This window comes from Nothobranchius furzeri, chromosome 1 (genome assembly GCF_043380555.1).
Source record: "Nothobranchius furzeri strain GRZ-AD chromosome 1, NfurGRZ-RIMD1, whole genome shotgun sequence".
In the NCBI taxonomy this organism is placed as follows: Eukaryota; Metazoa; Chordata; class Actinopteri; order Cyprinodontiformes; family Nothobranchiidae; genus Nothobranchius; species Nothobranchius furzeri.
In genome coordinates, this window is record NC_091741.1 from 11,427,877 (window position 1) to 11,450,767 (window position 22,891).

The window sequence follows — 22,891 nt, forward strand, 5'->3', positions numbered from 1 at the left end:
TTGTTTTCACACAAATGAACCCAGAATGATGTGAAATTGTGCTTCGTGCAACATAATTCTGGGTGCCATTTAAAAACCATAAGTGCTAATGACTCCATTCCTTTTTGGGGTTGTAGGGGCTGTTGATTGGAGTACACTAAAACAAACCTGATCTCTCTAGGACATTCAGAAGCCAAGTTATAAGCCCTCAAAGGTGTAACTGGACTACTTCTTTAAAGTGACACCAGGCCCGGTGACCTTTGGGACATGGTTTTACGCCCTATAGGAATGTGCGATCATCTTGAAACGTTCAGATCACTTACAACTCAATAGATTCTACCTTCTTGTAGCGTTTCAGCCTGATTGGACCTTGTTTTCACACAAATGGACCCAGAATGATGTGAAATTGTGCTTCGTGCAACATAATTCTGGGTGCCATTTACAAACCTTAAGTGCTAATGACTCCATTCCTTTTTGTGGTTGTAGGGGCTGTTGATTGGAGTACACTAAAACAAACCTAACCTCTCTAGGACATTCAGAAGCCAAGTTATAAGCCCACAAAGGTGTAACTGGACTACTTCTTTAAAGTGACACCAGGCCCGGTGACCTTTGGGACATGGTTTGACCCCCTTAGGAAAGTGCTATCATCATGAAACGTTCAGATCACTTACAACTCAATAGATTCTACCTTCCTGTAACATTTCAGCCTGATTGGACCTTGTTTTCACACAAATGAACCCAGAATGATGTGAAATTGTGCTTCGTGCAACATAATTCTGGGTGCCATTTAAAAACCATAAGTGCTAATGACCCCATTCCTTTTTGAGGTGTTAGGGGCTGTTGATTGGAGTACACTAAAACAAACCTGATCTCTCTAGGACATTCAGAAGCCAAGTTATAAGCCCTCAAAGGTGTAACTGGACTACTTCTTTAAAGTGACACCAGGCCCGGTGACCTTTGGGACATGGTTTTACCCCCTATAGGAATGTGCGATCATCTTGAAACGTTCAGATCACTTACAACTCAATAGATTCTACCTTCTTGTAGCGTTTCAGCCTGATTGGACCTTGTTTTCACACAAATGGACCCAGAATGATGTGAAATTGTGCTTCGTGCAACATAATTCTGGGTGCCATTTACAAACCTTAAGTGCTAATGACTCCATTCCTTTTTGTGGTTGTAGGGGCTGTTGATTGGAGTACACTAAAACAAACCTAACCTCTCTAGGACATTCAGAAGCCAAGTTATAAGCCCACAAAGGTGTAACTGGACTACTTCTTTAAAGTGACACCAGGCCCGGTGACCTTTGGGACATGGTTTGATCCCCTTAGGAAAGTGCTATCATCATGAAACGTTCAGATCACTTACAACTCAATAGATTCTTTCAGCCTGATTGGACCTTGTTTTCACACAAATGAACCCAGAATGATGTGAAATTGTGCTTTGTGCAACATAATTCTGGGTTCTATTTACAAACCATAAGTGCTAATGACTCCATTCCTTTTTGTGGTTGTAGGGGCTGTTGATTGGAGAACACTAAAACAAACCTAACCTCTTTAGGACATTCAGAAGCCAAGTTATAAGCCCACAAAGGTGTAACTGGACTGCTTCTTTAAAGTGACACGAGGCCCGGTGACCTTTGGGACATGGTTTGACCCCCTTAGGAAAGTGCTATCATCATGAAACGTTCAGATCACTTACAACTCAATAGATTCTACCTTCCTGTAACGTTTCAGCCTGATTGGACCTTGTTTTCACACAAATGAACCCAGAATGATGTGAAATTGTGCTTAGTGCAGCATAATTCTGGGTGCCATTTAAAAACCATAAGTGCTAATGACTCCATTCCTTTTTGTGGTTGTAGGGGCTGTTGATTGTAGTATACTAAAACAAACCTGATCCCTCTAGGACATTCAGAAGCCAAGTTATAAGCCCACAAAGGTGTAACTGGACTACTTCTTTAAAGTGACAACAGGCCCGATGACCTTTGGGACATGGTTTGACCCTCTATAGGAATGTGCGATCATCATGAAACGTTCAGATCACTTACAACTCAATAGATTCTACCTTCTTGTAATGTTTCAGCCTGAATGGACCTTGTTTTCACACAAATGGACCCAGAATGATGTGAAATTGTGCTTCGTGCAACATAATTCTGGGTGCCATTTACAAACCATAAGTGCTAATGACTCCATTCCTTTTTGTGGTTGTAGGGGCTGTTGGTTGGAGTACATTAAAACAAACCTGATCTCTCTAGGACATTCAGAAGCCAAGTTATAAGCCCACAAATGTGTAACTGGACTACTTTAAATTGACACCAGGTCTGGTGACCTTTGGGACATGGTTTGACTTCCTTAGGAAAGTCCTATCATCATGAAACGTTCAGATCACTTACAACTCAATAGATTCTACCTTCCTGTAACGTTTCAGCCTGATTGGACCTTGTTTTCACACAAATGAACCCAGAATGATGTGAAATTGTGCTTCGTGCAACATAATTCTGGGTGCCATTTACAAACCATAAGTGCTAATGACTCCATTCCTTTTTGTGGTTGTAGGGGCTGTTGATTGGAGAACACTAAAACAAACTTAACCTCTCTAGGACATTCAGAAGCCAAGTTATAAGCCCACAAAGGTGTAACTGGACTGCTTCTTTAAAGTGACACCAGGCCCGGTGACCTTTGGGACATGGTTTGACCCCCTATAGGAATGTGCGATCATCTTGAAACGTTCATATCACTTACAACTCATTAGATTTTACCTTCCTGTAACGTTTCAGCCTGACTGGACCTTGTTTTCACACAAATGAACCCAGAATGATGTGAAATTGTGCTTCGTGCAACATAATTCTGGGTGCCATTTAAAAACCATAAGTGCTAATGACTCCATTCCTTTTTGTGGTTGTAGGGGCTGTTGATTGGAGTATACTAAAAAAAACCTGATCTCTCTTGGACATTCAGAAGCCAAGTTATAAGCCCACAAAGGTGTAACTGGACTACTTCTTTAAAGTGACACCAGGCCCGGTGACCTTTGGGACATGGTTTGACCCCCTTAGGAAAGTGCTATCATCATGAAACGTTCAGATCACTTACAACTCAATAGATTCTACCTTCCTGTAACATTTCAGCCTGATTGGACCTTGTTTTCACACAAATGAACCCAGAATGATGTGAAATTGTGCTTCGTGCAACATAATTCTGGGTGCCATTTAAAAACCATAAGTGCTAATGACCCCATTCCTTTTTGAGGTGTTAGGGGCTGTTGATTGGAGTACACTAAAACAAACCTGATCTCTCTAGGACATTCAGAAGCCAAGTTATAAGCCCTCAAAGGTGTAACTGGACTACTTCTTTAAAGTGACACCAGGCCCGGTGACCTTTGGGACATGGTTTTACCCCCTATAGGAATGTGCGATCATCTTGAAACGTTCAGATCACTTACAACTCAATAGATTCTACCTTCTTGTAGCGTTTCAGCCTGATTGGACCTTGTTTTCACACAAATGGACCCAGAATGATGTGAAATTGTGCTTCGTGCAACATAATTCTGGGTGCCATTTACAAACCTTAAGTGCTAATGACTCCATTCCTTTTTGTGGTTGTAGGGGCTGTTGATTGGAGTACACTAAAACAAACCTAACCTCTCTAGGACATTCAGAAGCCAAGTTATAAGCCCACAAAGGTGTAACTGGACTACTTCTTTAAAGTGACACCAGGCCCGGTGACCTTTGGGACATGGTTTGATCCCCTTAGGAAAGTGCTATCATCATGAAACGTTCAGATCACTTACAACTCAATAGATTCTTTCAGCCTGATTGGACCTTGTTTTCACACAAATGAACCCAGAATGATGTGAAATTGTGCTTTGTGCAACATAATTCTGGGTTCTATTTACAAACCATAAGTGCTAATGACTCCATTCCTTTTTGTGGTTGTAGGGGCTGTTGATTGGAGAACACTAAAACAAACCGAACCTCTTTAGGACATTCAGAAGCAAAGTTATAAGCCCACAAAGGTGTAACTGGACTGCTTCTTTAAAGTGACACCAGGCCCGGTGACCTTTGGGACATGGTTTGACCCCCTTAGGAAAGTGCTATCATCATGAAACGTTCAGATCACTTACAACTCAATAGATTCTACCTTCCTGTAACGTTTCAGCCTGATTGGACCTTGTTTTCACACAAATGAACCCAGAATGATGTGAAATTGTGCTTAGTGCAGCATAATTCTGGGTGCCATTTAAAAACCATAAGTGCTAATGACTCCATTCCTTTTTGTGGTTGTAGGGGCTGTTGATTGTAGTATACTAAAACAAACCTGATCTCTCTAGGACATTCAGAAGCCAAGTTATAAGCCCACAAAGGTGTAACTGGACTACTTCTTTAAAGTGACAACAGGCCCGATGACCTTTGGGACATGGTTTGACCCTCTATAGGAATGTGCGATCATCATGAAACGTTCAGATCACTTACAACTCAATAGATTCTACCTTCTTGTAATGTTTCAGCCTGAATGGACCTTGTTTTCACACAAATGGACCCAGAATGATGTGAAATTGTGCTTCGTGCAACATAATTCTGGGTGCCATTTACAAACCATAAGTGCTAATGACTCCATTCCTTTTTGTGGTTGTAGGGGCTGTTGGTTGGAGTACATTAAAACAAACCTGATCTCTCTAGGACATTCAGAAGCCAAGTTATAAGCCCACAAATGTGTAACTGGACTACTTTAAATTGACACCAGGTCTGGTGACCTTTGGGACATGGTTTGACTTCCTTAGGAAAGTGCTATCATCATGAAACGTTCAGATCACTTACAACTCAATAGATTCTACCTTCCTGTAACGTTTCAGCCTGATTGGACCTTGTTTTCACACAAATGAACCCAGAATGATGTGAAATTGTGCTTCGTGCAACATAATTCTGGGTGCCATTTACAAACCATAAGTGCTAATGACTCCATTCCTTTTTGTGGTTGTAGGGGCTGTTGATTGGAGAACACTAAAACAAACTTAACCTCTCTAGGACATTCAGAAGCCAAGTTATAAGCCCACAAAGGTGTAACTGGACTGCTTCTTTAAAGTGACACCAGGCCCGGTGACCTTTGGGACATGGTTTGACCCCCTATAGGAATGTGCGATCATCTTGAAACGTTCATATCACTTACAACTCATTAGATTTTACCTTCCTGTAACGTTTCAGCCTGACTGGACCTTGTTTTCACACAAATGAACCCAGAATGATGTGAAATTGTGCTTCGTGCAACATAATTCTGGGTGCCATTTAAAAACCATAAGTGCTAATGACTCCATTCCTTTTTGTGGTTGTAGGGGCTGTTGATTGGAGTATACTAAAAAAAACCTGATCTCTCTTGGACATTCAGAAGCCAAGTTATAAGCCCACAAAGGTGTAACTGGACTACTTCTTTAAATTGACACCAGATCCGGTGACCTTTGGGACATGGTTTGACCCCCTTAGGAAAGTGCTATCATCATGAAACGTTCAGATCACTTACAACTCAATAGATTCTACCTTCCTGTAACATTTCAGCCTGATTGGACCTTGTTTTCACACAAATGAACCCAGAATGATGTGAAATTGTGCTTCGTGCAACATAATTCTGGGTGCCATTTAAAAACCATAAGTGCTAATGACTCCATTCCTTTTTGAGGTTGTAGGAACTGTTGATTGGAGTACATTAAAACAAACCTGATCTCTCTAGGATATTAAGAAGCCAAGTTATAAGCCCTCAAAGGTGTAACTGGACTACCTCTTTAAAGGGACACCAGGCCCGGTGACCTTTGGGACATGGTTTGACCCCCTATAGGAATGTGCGATCATCATGAAACGTTCAGATCACTTACAACTCAATAGATTCTACCTTCTTGTAACGTTTCAGCCTGATTGGACCTTGTTTTCACACAAATGGACCCAGAATGATGTGAAATTGTGCTTCGTGCAACATAATTCTGGGTGCCATTTACAAACCATAAGTGCCAATGACTCCATTCCTTTTTGTGGTTGTAGGGGCTGTTGGTTGGAGTACATTAAAACAAACCTGATCTCTCTAGGACATTCAGAAGCCAAGTTATAAGCCCACAAATGTGTAACTGGACTACTTCTTTAAATTGACACCAGATCCGGTGACCTTTGGGACATGGTTTGACGCCCTTAGGAAAGTGCTATCATCATGAAACGTTCAAATCACTTACAACTCAATAGATTCTACCTTCCTGTAACGTTTCAGCCTGATTGGACCTTGTTTTCACACAAATGAACCCAGAATGTTGTGAAATTGTGCTTAGTGCAGCATAATTCTGGGTGCCATTTAAAAACCATAAGTGCTAATGACTCCATTCCTTTTTGAGGTTGTAGGAGATGTTGATTGGAGTACACTAAAACAAACCTGATCTCTCTAGGACATTCAGAAGCCAAGTTATAAGCCCACAAATGTGTAACTGGACTACTTCTTTAAATTGACACCAGATCCGGTGACCTCTGGGACATGGTTTGACCCCCTTAGGAAAGTGCTATCATCATGAAACGTTCAAATCACTTACAACTCAATAGATTCTACCTTCCTGTAACGTTTCAGCCTGATTGGACCTTGTTTTCACACAAATGAACCCAGAATGATGTGAAATTGTGCTTCGTGCAACATAATTCTGGGTGCCATTTACAAACCATAAGTGCTAATGACTCCATTCCTTTTTGTGGTTGTAGGGGCTGTTGATTGGAGTACACTAAAACAAACCTAACCTCTCTAGGACATTCAGAAGCCAAGTTATAAGCCCACAAAGGTGTAACTGGACTACTTCTTTAAAGTGACACCAGGCCCGGTGACCTTTGGGACATGGTTTTACCCCCTATAGGAATGTGCGATCATCTTGAAACGTTCAGATCACTTAAATCTCAATAGATTCTACCTTCTTGTAGCGTTTCAGCCTGATTGGACCTTGTTTTCACACAAATGTTCCCAGAATGATGTGAAATTGTGCTTCGTACAACATAAGTCTGGGTGCCAATTACAAACCATAAGTGCTAATGACTCCATTCCTTTTTGTGGTTGTAGGGGCTGTTGATTGGAGTACATTTAAACAAACCTGATCTCTCTAGGACATTCAGAAGCCAAGTTATAAGCCCACAAAGGTGTAACTGGACTACTTCTTTAAAGTGACACCAGGCCCGGTGACATTTGGGACATGGTTTGACCCCCTTAGGAAAGTGCTATCATCATGAAACGTTCAGATCACTTACAACTCAATAGATTCTACCTTCTTGTAGCGTTTCAGCCTGATTGGACCTTGTTTTCAGACAAATGAACCCAGAATGATGTGAAATTGTGCTTCGTGCAACATAATTCTGGGCGCCATTTACAAACCATAAGTGCTAATGACTCCATTCCTTTTTGTGGTTATAGGGGCTGTTGATTGGAGAACACTAAAACAAAGCTAACCTCTCTAGGACATTCAGAAGCCAAGTTATAAGCCCACAAAGGTGTAACTGGACTGCTTCTTTAAAGTGACACCAGGCCCGGTGACCTTTGGGACATGGTTTGACCCCCTTAGGAAAGTGCTGTCATCATGAAACGTTCAGATCACTTACAACTCAATAGATTCTACCTTCCTGTAACATTTCAGCCTGATTGGACCTTGTTTTCACACAAATGAACCCAGAATGATGTGAAATTGTGCTTCGTGCAACATAATTCTGGGTGCCATTTAAAAACCATAAGTGCTAATGACTCCATTCCTTTTTGTGGTTGTAGGGGCTGTTGATTGGAGTATACTAAAACAAACCTGGTCTCTCTAGGACATTCAGAAGCCAAGTTATAAGCCCACAAAGGTGTAACTGGACTACTTCTTTAAATTGACACCAGATCCGGTGACCTTTGGGACATGGTTTGACCCCCTTAGGAAAGTGATATCATCATGAAACGTTCAGATTACTTACAACTCAATAGATTCTACCTACTTGTAGCGTTTCAGCCTGATTGGACCTTGTTTTCACACAAATGGACCCAGAATGATGTGAAATTGTGCTTCGTGCAACATAATTCTGGGTGCCATTTACAAACCTTAAGTGCTAATGACTCCATACCTTTTTGTGGTTTTAGGGGCTGTTGATTGGAGTACACTAAAACAAACCTAACCTCTCTAGGACATTCAGAAGCCAAGTTATAAGCCCACAAAGGTGTAACTGGACTGCTTTTTAAAGTGACACCAGGCCCGGTGACCTTTGGGACATGGTTTGGCCCCCTATAGGAATGTGCGATCATCTTGAAACGTTCAGATCAATTACAACTCAATAGATTCTACCTTCTTGTAACGTTTCAGCCTGATTGGACCTTGTTTTCACACAAATGAACCCAGAATGATGTGAAATTGTGCTTCGTGCAACATAATTCTGGGTGCCATTTAAAAACCATAAGTGCTAATGACTCCATTCCTTTTTGTGGTTGTAAGGGCTGTTGATTGGAGTATACTAAAACAAACCTAACCTCTCTAGGACATTCAGAAGCCAAGTTATAAGCCCTCAAAGGTGTAACTGGACTACTTCTTTAAAGTGACACCAGGCCCGGTGACCTTTGGGACATGGTTTGACCCCCTATAGGAATCTGTGATCATCTTGAAACGTTCAGATCACTTACAACTCAATAGATTCTACCTTCTTGTAACGTTTCAGCCTGATTGGACCTTGTTTTCACACAAATGAACCCAGAATGATGTGAAATTGTGCTTCGTGCAACATAATTCTGGGTGCCATTTACAAACCTTAAGTGCTAATGACTCCATTCCTTTTTGTGGTTGTAGGGGCTGTTGATTGGAGTACACTAAAACAAACCTGATCTCTCTAGGACATTCAGAAGCCAAGTTATAAGCCCACAAATGTGTAACTGAACTACTTCTTTAAATTGACACCAGATCCGGTGACCTTTTTGGACATGGTTTGACCTCTTAGGAAAGTGCTATCATCATGAAACGTTCAGATCACTTACAACTCAATAGATTCTACCTTCCTGTAACGTTTCAGCCTGATTGGACCTTGTTTTCACACAAATGGACCCAGAATGATGTGAAATTGTGCTTCGTGCAACATAATTCTGGGTGCCATTTACAAATCATAAATGCTAAACACTCCATTCCTTTTTGTGGTTGTAGGGGCTGTTGATTGGAGTACACTAAAACAAACCTGATCTCTCTAGGACATTCAGAAGCCAAGTTATAAGCCCACAAATGTGTAACTGAACTACTTCTTTAAATTGACACCAGATCCGGTGACCTTTGGGACATGGTTTGACCCCCTTAGGAAAGTGCTATCATCATGAAACGTTCAGATCACTTACAACTCAATAGATTCTACCTTCCTGTAACGTTTCAGCCTGATTGGACCTTGTCTTCACACAAATGGACCCAGAATGATGTGAAACTGTGCTTCGTGCAACATAATTCTGGGTGCCATTTACAAACCATAAGTGCTAATGACTCCATTCCTTTTTGTGGTTGTAGGGGCTGTTGATTCAAGTACACTAAAATAAACCTTATCTCTCTAGGACATTCAGAAGCCAAGTTATAAGCCCACAAATGTGTAACTGGACTACTTCTTTAAATTGACACCAGATCCGGTGACCTTTGGGACATGGTTTGACCCCCTTAGGAAAGAGCTATCATCATGAAACGTTCAGATCACTTACAACTCAATAGATTCTACCTTCCTGTAGCGTTTCATCCTGATTGGACCTTGTTTTCACACAAATGGCCCCAGAATGATGTGAAATTGTTTTTCGTGCAACATAATTCTGGTTGCCATTTACAAACCATAAGTGCTAATGACTCCATTCCTTTTTGTGGTTGTAGGGGCTGTTGGTTGGAGTACATTAAAACAAACCTGATCTCTCTAGGACATTCAGAAGCCAAGTTATAAGCCCACAAATGTGTAACTGGACTACTTCTTTAAAGTGACACCAGATCCGGTGACCTTTGGGACATGGTTTGACCCCCTTAGGAAAGTGCTATCATCATGAAACGTTCAGATCACTTACAACTCAATAGATTCTACGTTCTTGTAACGTTTCAGCCTGATTGGACCTTGTTTTCACACAAATGAACCCAGAATGATGTGAAATTGTGCTTCGTGCAACATAATTCTGGGTGCCATTTAAAAACCATAAGTGCTAATGACTCCATTCCTTTTTGTGGTTGTAAGGGCTGTTGATTGGAGTGTACTAAAGCAAACCTGATCTCTCTAGGACATTCAGAAGCCAAGTTATAAGCCCACAAAGGTGTAACTGGACTACTTATTTAAATTGACACCAGATCCGGTGACCTTTGGGACATGGTTTGACCCCCTTAGGAAAGTGCTATCATCATGAAACGTTCAGATCACTTACAACTCAATAGATTCTACCTTCCTGTAACATTTCAGCCTGATTGGACCTTGTTTTCACACAAATGAACCCAGAATGATGTGAAATTGTGCTTCGTGCAACATAATTCTGGGTGCCATTTACAAACCATAAGTGCTAATGACTCCATTCCTTTTTGTGGTTGTAGGGGCTGTTGATTGGAGTACATTAAAACAAACCTGATCTCTCTAGGACATTCAGAAGCCAAGTTATAAGCCCACAAATGTGTAACTGGACTACTTCTTTAAATTGACACCAGATCCAGTGACCTTTGGGACATGGTTTGACCCCCTTAGGAAAGGCTATCATCATGAAACGTTCAGATCACTTACAACTCAATAGATTCTACCTTCCTGTAACGTTTCAGCCTGATTGGACCTTGTTTTCACACAAATGAACCCAGAATGATGTGAAATTGTGCTTAGTGCAGCATAATTCTGGGTGCCATTTAAAAACCATAAGTGCTAATGACTCCATTCCTTTTTGAGGTTGTAGGGGATGTTGACTGGAGTACACTAAAACAAACCTGATCTCTCTAGGACATTCAGAAGCCAAGTTATAAGCCCACAAATGTGTAACTGGACTACTTCTTTAAATTTACACCAGATCCGGTGACCTTTGGGACATGGTTTGACCCCCTTAGGAAAGTGCTATCATCATGAAACGTTCAGATCACTTACAACTCAATAGATTCTACCTTCCTGTAAAGTTTCAGCCTGATTGGACCTTGTTTTCACACAAATGAACCCAGAATGATGTGAAATTGTGCTTAGTGCAGCATAATTCTGGGTGCCATTTAAAAACCATAAGTGCTAATGACTCCATTCCTTTTTGAGGTTGTAGGGGATGTTGATTGGAGTACACTAAAACAAACCTGATCTCTCTAGGACATTCAGAAGCCAAGTTATAAGCCCTCAAAGGTGTAACTGGACTACTTCTTTAAAGTGACACCAGGCCCGGTGACCTTTGGGACATGGTTTGACCCCCTATAGGAATGTGTGATCATCTTCAAACGTTCAGATCACTTACAACTCAATAGATTCTACCTTCTTGTAACGTTTCAGCCTGATTGGACCTTGTTTTCACACAAATGAACCCAGAATGATGTGAAATTGTGCTTCGTGCAACATAATTCTGGGTGCCATTTACAAACCTTAAGTGCTAATGACTCCATTCCTTTTTGTGGTTGTAGGGGCTGTTGATTGGAGTACACTAAAACAAACCTGATCTCTCTAGGACATTCAGAAGCCAAGTTATAAGCCCACAAATGTGTAACTGAACTACTTCTTTAAATTGACACCAGATCCGGTGACCTTTTTGGACATGGTTTGACCTCTTAGGAAAGTGCTATCATCATGAAACGTTCAGATCACTTACAACTCAATAGATTCTACCTTCCTGTAACGTTTCAGCCTGATTGGACCTTGTTTTCACACAAATGGACCCAGAATGATGTGAAATTGTGCTTCGTGCAACATAATTCTGGGTGCCATTTACAAATCATAAATGCTAATGACTCCATTCCTTTTTGAGGTAGTAGGGGCTGTTGATTGGAGTACACTAAAACAAACCTGATCTCTCTAGGACATTCAGAAGCCAAGTTATAAGCCCACAAATGTGTAACTGAACTACTTCTTTAAATTGACACCAGATCCGGTGACCTTTGGGACATGGTTTGACCCCCTTAGGAAAGTGCTATCATCATGAAACGTTCAGATCACTTTCAACTCAATAGATTCTACCTTCCTGTAACGTTTCAGCCTGATTGGACCTTGTTTTCACACAAATGGACCCAGAATGATGTGAAATTGTGCTTCGTGCAACATAATTCTGGGTGCCATTTACAAATCATAAATGCTAAACACTCCATTCCTTTTTGTGGTTGTAGGGGCTGTTGATTGGAGTACACTAAAACAAACCTGATCTCTCTAGGACATTCAGAAGCCAAGTTATAAGCCCACAAATGTGTAACTGAACTACTTCTTTAAATTGACACCAGATCCGGTGACCTTTGGGACATGGTTTGACCCCCTTAGGAAAGTGCTATCATCATGAAACGTTCAGATCACTTACAACTCAATAGATTCTACCTTCCTGTAACGTTTCAGCCTGATTGGACCTTGTCTTCACACAAATGGACCCAGAATGATGTGAAACTGTGCTTCGTGCAACATAATTCTGGGTGCCATTTACAAACCATAAGTGCTAATGACTCCATTCCTTTTTGTGGTTGTAGGGGCTGTTGATTCAAGTACACTAAAATAAACCTTATCTCTCTAGGACATTCAGAAGCCAAGTTATAAGCCCACAAATGTGTAACTGGACTACTTCTTTAAATTGACACCAGATCCGGTGACCTTTGGGACATGGTTTGACCCCCTTAGGAAAGAGCTATCATCATGAAACGTTCAGATCACTTACAACTCAATAGATTCTACCTTCCTGTAGCGTTTCATCCTGATTGGACCTTGTTTTCACACAAATGGCCCCAGAATGATGTGAAATTGTTTTTCGTGCAACATAATTCTGGTTGCCATTTACAAACCATAAGTGCTAATGACTCCATTCCTTTTTGTGGTTGTAGGGGCTGTTGGTTGGAGTACATTAAAACAAACCTGATCTCTCTAGGACATTCAGAAGCCAAGTTATAAGCCCACAAATGTGTAACTGGACTACTTCTTTAAAGTGACACCAGATCCGGTGACCTTTGGGACATGGTTTGACCCCCTTAGGAAAGTGCTATCATCATGAAACGTTCAGATCACTTACAACTCAATAGATTCTACGTTCTTGTAACGTTTCAGCCTGATTGGACCTTGTTTTCACACAAATGAACCCAGAATGATGTGAAATTGTGCTTCGTGCAACATAATTCTGGGTGCCATTTAAAAACCATAAGTGCTAATGACTCCATTCCTTTTTGTGGTTGTAAGGGCTGTTGATTGGAGTGTACTAAAGCAAACCTGATCTCTCTAGGACATTCAGAAGCCAAGTTATAAGCCCACAAAGGTGTAACTGGACTACTTATTTAAATTGACACCAGATCCGGTGACCTTTGGGACATGGTTTGACCGCCTTAGGAAAGTGCTATCATCATGAAACGTTCAGATCACTTACAACTCAATAGATTCTACCTTCCTGTAACATTTCAGCCTGATTGGACCTTGTTTTCACACAAATGAACCCAGAATGATGTGAAATTGTGCTTCGTGCAACATAATTCTGGGTGCCATTTACAAACCATAAGTGCTAATGACTCCATTCCTTTTTGTGGTTGTAGGGGCTGTTGATTGGAGTACATTAAAACAAACCTGATCTCTCTAGGACATTCAGAAGCCAAGTTATAAGCCCACAAATGTGTAACTGGACTACTTCTTTAAATTGACACCAGATCCAGTGACCTTTGGGACATGGTTTGACCCCCTTAGGAAAGGCTATCATCATGAAACGTTCAGATCACTTACAACTCAATAGATTCTACCTTCCTGTAACGTTTCAGCCTGATTGGACCTTGTTTTCACACAAATGAACCCAGAATGATGTGAAATTGTGCTTAGTGCAGCATAATTCTGGGTGCCATTTAAAAACCATAAGTGCTAATGACTCCATTCCTTTTTGAGGTTGTAGGGGATGTTGACTGGAGTACACTAAAACAAACCTGATCTCTCTAGGACATTCAGAAGCCAAGTTATAAGCCCACAAATGTGTAACTGGACTACTTCTTTAAATTTACACCAGATCCGGTGACCTTTGGGACATGGTTTGACCCCCTTAGGAAAGTGCTATCATCATGAAACGTTCAGATCACTTACAACTCAATAGATTCTACCTTCCTGTAACGTTTCAGCCTGATTGGACCTTGTTTTCACACAAATGAACCCAGAATGATGTGAAATTGTGCTTAGTGCAGCATAATTCTGGGTGCCATTTAAAAACCATAAGTGCTAATGACTCCATTCCTTTTTGAGGTTGTAGGGGATGTTGATTGGAGTACACTAAAACAAACCTGATCTCTCTAGGACATTCAGAAGCCAAGTTATAAGCCCTCAAAGGTGTAACTGGACTACTTCTTTAAAGTGACACCAGGCCCGGTGACCTTTGGGACATGGTTTGACCCCCTATAGGAATGTGTGATCATCTTCAAACGTTCAGATCACTTACAACTCAATAGATTCTACCTTCTTGTAACGTTTCAGCCTGATTGGACCTTGTTTTCACACAAATGAACCCAGAATGATGTGAAATTGTGCTTCGTGCAACATAATTCTGGGTGCCATTTACAAACCTTAAGTGCTAATGACTCCATTCCTTTTTGTGGTTGTAGGGGCTGTTGATTGGAGTACACTAAAACAAACCTGATCTCTCTAGGACATTCAGAAGCCAAGTTATAAGCCCACAAATGTGTAACTGAACTACTTCTTTAAATTGACACCAGATCCGGTGACCTTTTTGGACATGGTTTGACCTCTTAGGAAAGTGCTATCATCATGAAACGTTCAGATCACTTACAACTCAATAGATTCTACCTTCCTGTAACGTTTCAGCCTGATTGGACCTTGTTTTCACACAAATGGACCCAGAATGATGTGAAATTGTGCTTCGTGCAACATAATTCTGGGTGCCATTTACAAATCATAAATGCTAATGACTCCATTCCTTTTTGAGGTAGTAGGGGCTGTTGATTGGAGTACACTAAAACAAACCTGATCTCTCTAGGACATTCAGAAGCCAAGTTATAAGCCCACAAATGTGTAACTGAACTACTTCTTTAAATTGACACCAGATCCGGTGACCTTTGGGACATGGTTTGACCCCCTTAGGAAAGTGCTATCATCATGAAACGTTCAGATCACTTACAACTCAATAGATTCTACCTTCCTGTAACGTTTCAGCCTGATTGGACCTTGTCTTCACACAAATGGACCCAGAATGATGTGAAACTGTGCTTCGTGCAACATAATTCTGGGTGCCATTTACAAACCATAAGTGCTAATGACTCCATTCCTTTTTGTGGTTGTAGGGGCTGTTGATTCAAGTACACTAAAATAAACCTTACCTCTCTAGGACATTCAGAAGCCAAGTTATAAGCCCACAAATGTGTAACTGGACTACTTCTTTAAATTGACACCAGATCCGGTGACCTTTGGGACATGGTTTGACCCCCTTAGGAAAGAGCTATCATCATGAAACGTTCAGATCACTTACAACTCAATAGATTCTACCTTCCTGTAGCGTTTCATCCTGATTGGACCTTGTTTTCACACAAATGGCCCCAGAATGATGTGAAATTGTTTTTCGTGCAACATAATTCTGGTTGCCATTAACAAACCATAAGTGCTAATGACTCCATTCCTTTTTGTGGTTGTAGGGGCTGTTGGTTGGAGTACATTAAAACAAACCTGATCTCTCTAGGACATTCAGAAGCCAAGTTATAAGCCCACAAAGGTGTAACTGGACTACTTATTTAAATTGACACCAGATCCGGTGACCTTTGGGACATGGTTTGACCCCCTTAGGAAAGAGCTATCATCATGAAACGTTCAGATCACTTACAACTCAATAGATTCTACCTTCCTGTAGCGTTTCATCCTGATTGGACCTTGTTTTCACACAAATGGCCCCAGAATGATGTGAAATTGTTTTTCGTGCAACATAATTCTGGGTGCCATTTACAAACCTTAAGTGCTAATGACTCCATTCCTTTTTGTGGTTGTAGGGGCTGTTGATTGGAGTACACTAAAACAAACCTGATCTCTCTAGGACATTCAGAAGCCAAGTTATAAGCCCACAAAGGTGTAACTGGACTACTTATTTAAATTGACACCAGATCCGGTGACCTTTGGGACATGGTTTGACCCCCTTAGGAAAGTGCTATCATCATGAAACGTTCAGATCACTTACAACTCAATAGATTCTACCTTCCTGTAACATTTCAGCCTGATTGGACCTTGTTTTCACACAAATGAACCCAGAATGATGTGAAATTGTGCTTCGTGCAACATAATTCTGGGTGCCATTTACAAACCATAAGTGCTAATGACTCCATTCCTTTTTGTGGTTGTAGGGGCTGTTGATTGGAGTACATTAAAACAAACCTGATCTCTCTAGGACATTCAGAAGCCAAGTTATAAGCCCACAAATGTGTAACTGGACTACTTCTTTAAATTGACACCAGATCCAGTGACCTTTGGGACATGGTTTGACCCCCTTAGGAAAGGCTATCATCATGAAACGTTCAGATCACTTACAACTCAATAGATTCTACCTTCCTGTAACGTTTCAGCCTGATTGGACCTTGTTTTCACACAAATGAACCCAGAATGATGTGAAATTGTGCTTAGTGCAGCATAATTCTGGGTGCCATTTAAAAACCATAAGTGCTAATGACTCCATTCCTTTTTGAGGTTGTAGGGGATGTTGACTGGAGTACACTAAAACAAACCTGATCTCTCTAGGACATTCAGAAGCCAAGTTATAAGCCCACAAATGTGTAACTGGACTACTTCTTTAAATTTACACCAGATCCGGTGACCTTTGGGACATGGTTTGACCCCCTTAGGAAAGTGCTATCATCATGAAACGTTCAGATCACTTACAACTAGATAGATTCTACCTTCCTGTAACGTTTCAGCCTGATTGGACCTTGTTTTCACACAAATGAACCCAGAATGATGTGAAATTGTGCTTAGTGCAGCATAATTCTGGGTGCCATTTACAAACCATAAGTGCTAATGACTCCATTCCTTTTTGAGGTTGTAGGGGATGTTGATTGGAGTACACTAAAACAAACCTGATCTCTCTAGGACATTCAGAAGCCAAGTTATAAGCCCACAAATGCGTAACTGGACTACTTCTTTAAATTTACACCAGATCTGGTGACCTTTGGGACATGGTTTGACCCCCTTAGGAAAGTGCTATCATCATGAAACCTTCAGATCACTTACAACTCAATAGATTCTACCTTCCTGTAAAGTTTCAGCCTGATTGGACCTTGTTTTCACACAAATGAACCCAGAATGATGGTAAATTGTGCTTTGTGCAACATAATTCTGGGTGCCATTTACAAACCATAAGTGCTAATGACTCCATTCCTTTTTGTGGTTGTAGGGGCTGTTGATTGGAGTACATTAAAACAAACCTGATCTCTCTAGGACATTCAGAAGCCAAGTTATAAGCCCACAAAGGTGTAACTGGACTACTTCTTTAAAGTGACACCAGGTCCGGTGACCTTTGGGACATGGTTTGACCGCCTTAGGAAAGTGCTATCATCATGAAACGTTCAGATCACTTACAACTCAATAGATTCTACCTTCTTGTAGCGTTTCAGCCTGATTGGACCTTGTTTTCACACAAATGAACCCAGAATGATGTGAAATTGTGCTTCGTGCAACATAATTCTGGGCGCCATTTAAAAACCATAAGTGCTAATGACTCCATTCCTTTTTGTGGTTATAGGGGCTGTTGATTGGAGAACACTAAAACAAAGCTAACCTCTCTAGGACATTCATAAGCCAAGTTATAAGCCCACAAAGGTGTAACTGGACTGCTTCTTTAAAGTGACACCAGGCCCGGTGACCTTTGGGACATGGTTTGACCCCCTTAGGAAAGTGCTGTCATCATGAAACGTTCAGATCACTTACAACTCAATAGATTCTACCTTCCTGTAACATTTCAGCCTGATTGGACCTTGTTTTCACACAAATGAACCAAGAATGATGTGAAATTGTGCTTCGTGCAACATATTTCTGGGTGCCATTTAAAAACCATAAGTGCTAATGACTCCATTCCTTTTTGTGGTTGTAGGGGCTGTTGATTGGAGTATACTAAAACAAACCTGATCTCTCTAGGACATTCAGAAGCCAAGTTATAAGCCCACAAAGGTGTAACTGGACTACTTCTTTAAATTGACACCAGATCCGGTGACCTTTGGGACATGGTTTGACCCCCTTAGGAAAGTGCTATCATCATGAAACGTTCAGATTACTTACAACTCAATAGATTCTACCTACTTGTAGCGTTTCAGCCTGATTGGACCTTGTTTTCACACAAATGGACCCAGAATGATGTGAAATTGTGCTTCGTGCAACATAATTCTGGGTGCCATTTACAAACCTTAAGTGCTAATGACTCCATACCTTTTTGTGGTTTTAGGGGCTGTTGATTGGAGTACACTAAAACAAACCTAACCTCTCTAGGACATTCAGAAGCCAAGTTATAAGCCCACAAAGGTTTAACTGGACTGCTTCTTTAAAGTGACACCAGGCCCGGTGACCTTTGGGACATGGTTTGGCCCCCTATAGGAATGTGCGATCATCTTGAAACGTTCAGATCAATTACAACTCAATAGATTCTACCTTCTTGTAACGTTTCAGCCTGATTGGACCTTGTTTTCACACAAATGAACCCAGAATGATGTGAAATTGTGCTTCGTGCAACATAATTCTGGGTGCCATTTAAAAACCATAAGTGCTAATGACTCCATTCCTTTTTGTGGTTGTAAGGGCTGTTGATTGGAGTATACTAAAACAAACCTAACCTCTCTAGGACATTCAGAAGCCAAGTTATAAGCCCTCAAAGGTGTAACTGGACTACTTCTTTAAAGTGACACCAGGCCCGGTGACCTTTGGGACATGGTTTGACCCCCTATAGGAATGTGTGATCATCTTGAAACGTTCAGATCACTTACAACTCAATAGATTCTACCTTCTTGTAACGTTTCAGCCTGATTGGACCTTGTTTTCACACAAATGAACCCAGAATGATGTGAAATTGTGCTTCGTGCAACATAATTCTGGGTGCCATTTACAAACCTTAAGTGCTAATGACTCCATTCCTTTTTGTGGTTGTAGGGGCTGTTGATTGGAGTACACTAAAACAAACCTGATCTCTCTAGGACATTCAGAAGCCAAGTTATAAGCCCACAAATGTGTAACTGAACTACTTCTTTAAATTGACACCAGATCCGGTGACCTTTTTGGACATGGTTTGACCTCTTAGGAAAGTGCTATCATCATGAAACGTTCAGATCACTTACAACTCAATAGATTCTACCTTCCTGTAACGTTTCAGCCTGATTGGACCTTGTTTTCACACAAATGGACCCAGAATGATGTGAAATTGTGCTTTGTGCAACATAATTCTGGGTGCCATTTACAAACCATAAATGCTAATGACTCCATTCCTTTTTGTGGTTGTAGGGGCTGTTGATTGGAGTACACTAAAACAAACCTGATCTCTCTAGGACATTCAGAAGCCAAGTTATAAGCCCACAAATGTGTAACTGAACTACTTCTTTAAATTGACACCAGATCCGGTGACCTTTGGGACATGGTTTGACCCCCTTAGGAAAGTGCTATCATCATGAAACGTTCAGATCACTTACAACTCAATAGATTCTACCTTCCTGTAACGTTTCAGCCTGATTGGACCTTGTCTTCACACAAATGGACCCAGAATGATGTGAAACTGTGCTTCGTGCAACATAATTCTGGGTGCCATTTACAAACCATAAGTGCTAATGACTCCATTCCTTTTTGTGGTTGTAGGGGCTGTTGATTCAAGTACACTAAAATAAACCTTATCTCTCTAGGACATTCAGAAGCCAAGTTATAAGCCCACAAATGTGTAACTGGACTACTTCTTTAAATTGACACCAGATCCGGTGACCTTTGGGACATGGTTTGACCCCCTTAGGAAAGAGCTATCATCATGAAACGTTCAGATCACTTACAACTCAATAGATTCTACCTTCCTGTAGCGTTTCATCCTGATTGGATCTTGTTTTCACACAAATGGCCCCAGAATGATGTGAAATTGTTTTTCGTGCAACATAATTCTGGTTGCCATTTACAAACCATAAGTGCTAATGACTCCATTCCTTTTTGTGGTTGTAGGGGCTGTTGATTGGAGTACATTAAAACAAACCTGATCTCTCTAGGACATTCAGAAGCCAAGTTATAAGCCCACAAATGTGTAACTGGACTACTTCTTTAAAGTGACACCAGATCCGGTGACCTTTGGGACATGGTTTGACCCCCTTAGGAAAGTGCTATCATCATGAAACGTTCAGATCACTTACAACTCAATAGATTCTACCTTCCTGTAACGTTTCAGCCTGATTGGACCTTGTTTTCACACAAATGAACCCAGAATGATGTGAAATTGTGCTTCGTGCAACATAATTCTGGGTGCCATTTACAAACCATAAGTGCTAATGACTCCATTCCTTTTTGAGGTTGTAGGGGCTGTTGATTGGAGTACACTAAAACAAACCTGATCTCTCTAGGACATTCAGAAGCCTAGTTATAAGCCCTCAAAGATGTAACTGGACTACTTCTTTAAAGTGACACCAGGCCCGGTGACCTTTGGGACACTGTTTGACCCCCTATAGGAATCTGTGATCATCATAAAACGTTCAGATCACTTACAACTCAATAGATTCTACCTTCTTGTAACGTTTCAGCCTGATTGGACCTTGTTTTCACACAAATGGACCCAGAATGATGTGAAATTGTGCTTCGTGCAACATAATTCTGGGTGCCATTTACAAACCATAAGTGCTAATGACTCCATTCCTTTTTGTGGTTGTAGGGGCTGTTGGTTGGAGTACATTAAAACAAACCTGATCTCTCTAGGACATTCAGAAGCCAAGTTATAAGCCCACAAATGTGTAACTGGACTACTTCTTTAAATTGACACCAGATCCAGTGACCTTTGGGACATGGTTTGACCCCCTATAGGAATGTGCGATCATCATGAAAGGTTCAGATCACTTACAACTCAATAGATTCTACCTTCTTGTAATGTTTCAGCCTGATTGGACCTTGTTTTCACACAAATGGACCCAGAATGATGTGAAATTGTGCTTCGTGCAACATAATTCTGGGTGCCATTTACAAACCATAAGTGCCAATGACTCCATTCCTTTTTGTGGTTGTAGGGGCTGTTGGTTGGAGTACATTAAAACAAACCTGATCTCTCTAGGACATTCAGAAGCCAAGTTATAAGCCCACAAATGTGTAACTGGACTACTTCTTTAAATTGACACCAGATCCGGTGACCTTTGGGACATGGTTTGACGCCCTTAGGAAAGTGCTATCATCATGAAACGTTCAGATCACTTACAACTCAATAGATTCTACCTTCCTGTAACGTTTCAGCCTGATTGGACCTTGTTTTCACACAAATGAACCCAGAATGTTGTGAAATTGTGCTTAGTGCAGCATAATTCTGGGTGCCATTTAAAAACCATAAGTGCTAATGACTCCATTCCTTTTTGGGGTTGTAGGAGATGTTGATTGGAGTACACTAAAACAAACCTGATCTCTCTAGGACATTCAGAAGCCAAGTTATAAGCCCACAAATGTGTAACTGGACTACTTCTTTAAATTGACACCAGATCCGGTGACCTTTGGGACATGGTTTGACCCCCTTAGGAAAGTGCTATCATCATGAAACGTTCAGATCACTTACAACTCAATAGATTCTACCTTCCTGTAACGTTTCAGCCTGATTGGACCTTGTCTTCACACAAATGGACCCAGAATGATGTGAAACTGTGCTTCGTGCAACATAATTCTGGGTGCCATTTACAAACCATAAGTGCTAATGACTCCATTCCTTTTTGTGGTTGTAGGGGCTGTTGATTCAAGTACACTAAAATAAACCTTATCTCTCTAGGACATTCAGAAGCCAAGTTATAAGCCCACAAATGTGTAACTGGACTACTTCTTTAAATTGACACCAGATCCGGTGACCTTTGGGACATGGTTTGACCCCCTTAGGAAAGAGCTATCATCATGAAACGTTCAGATCACTTACAACTCAATAGATTCTACCTTCCTGTAGCGTTTCATCCTGATTGGATCTTGTTTTCACACAAATGGCCCCAGAATGATGTGAAATTGTTTTTCGTGCAACATAATTCTGGTTGCCATTTACAAACCATAAGTGCTAATGACTCCATTCCTTTTTGTGGTTGTAGGGGCTGTTGATTGGAGTACATTAAAACAAACCTGATCTCTCTAGGACATTCAGAAGCCAAGTTATAAGCCCACAAATGTGTAACTGGACTACTTCTTTAAAGTGACACCAGATCCGGTGACCTTTGGGACATGGTTTGACCCCCTTAGGAAAGTGCTATCATCATGAAACGTTCAGATCACTTACAACTCAATAGATTCTACCTTCCTGTAACGTTTCAGCCTGATTGGACCTTGTTTTCACACAAATGAACCCAGAATGATGTGAAATTGTGCTTCGGGCAACATAATTCTGGGTGCCATTTACAAACCATAAGTGCTAATGACTCCATTCCTTTTTGAGGTTGTAGGGGCTGTTGATTGGAGTACACTAAAACAAACCTGATCTCTCTAGGACATTCAGAAGCCTAGTTATAAGCCCTCAAAGATGTAACTGGACTACTTCTTTAAAGTGACACCAGGCCCGGTGACCTTTGGGACACTGTTTGACCCCCTATAGGAATCTGTGATCATCATAAAATGTTCAGA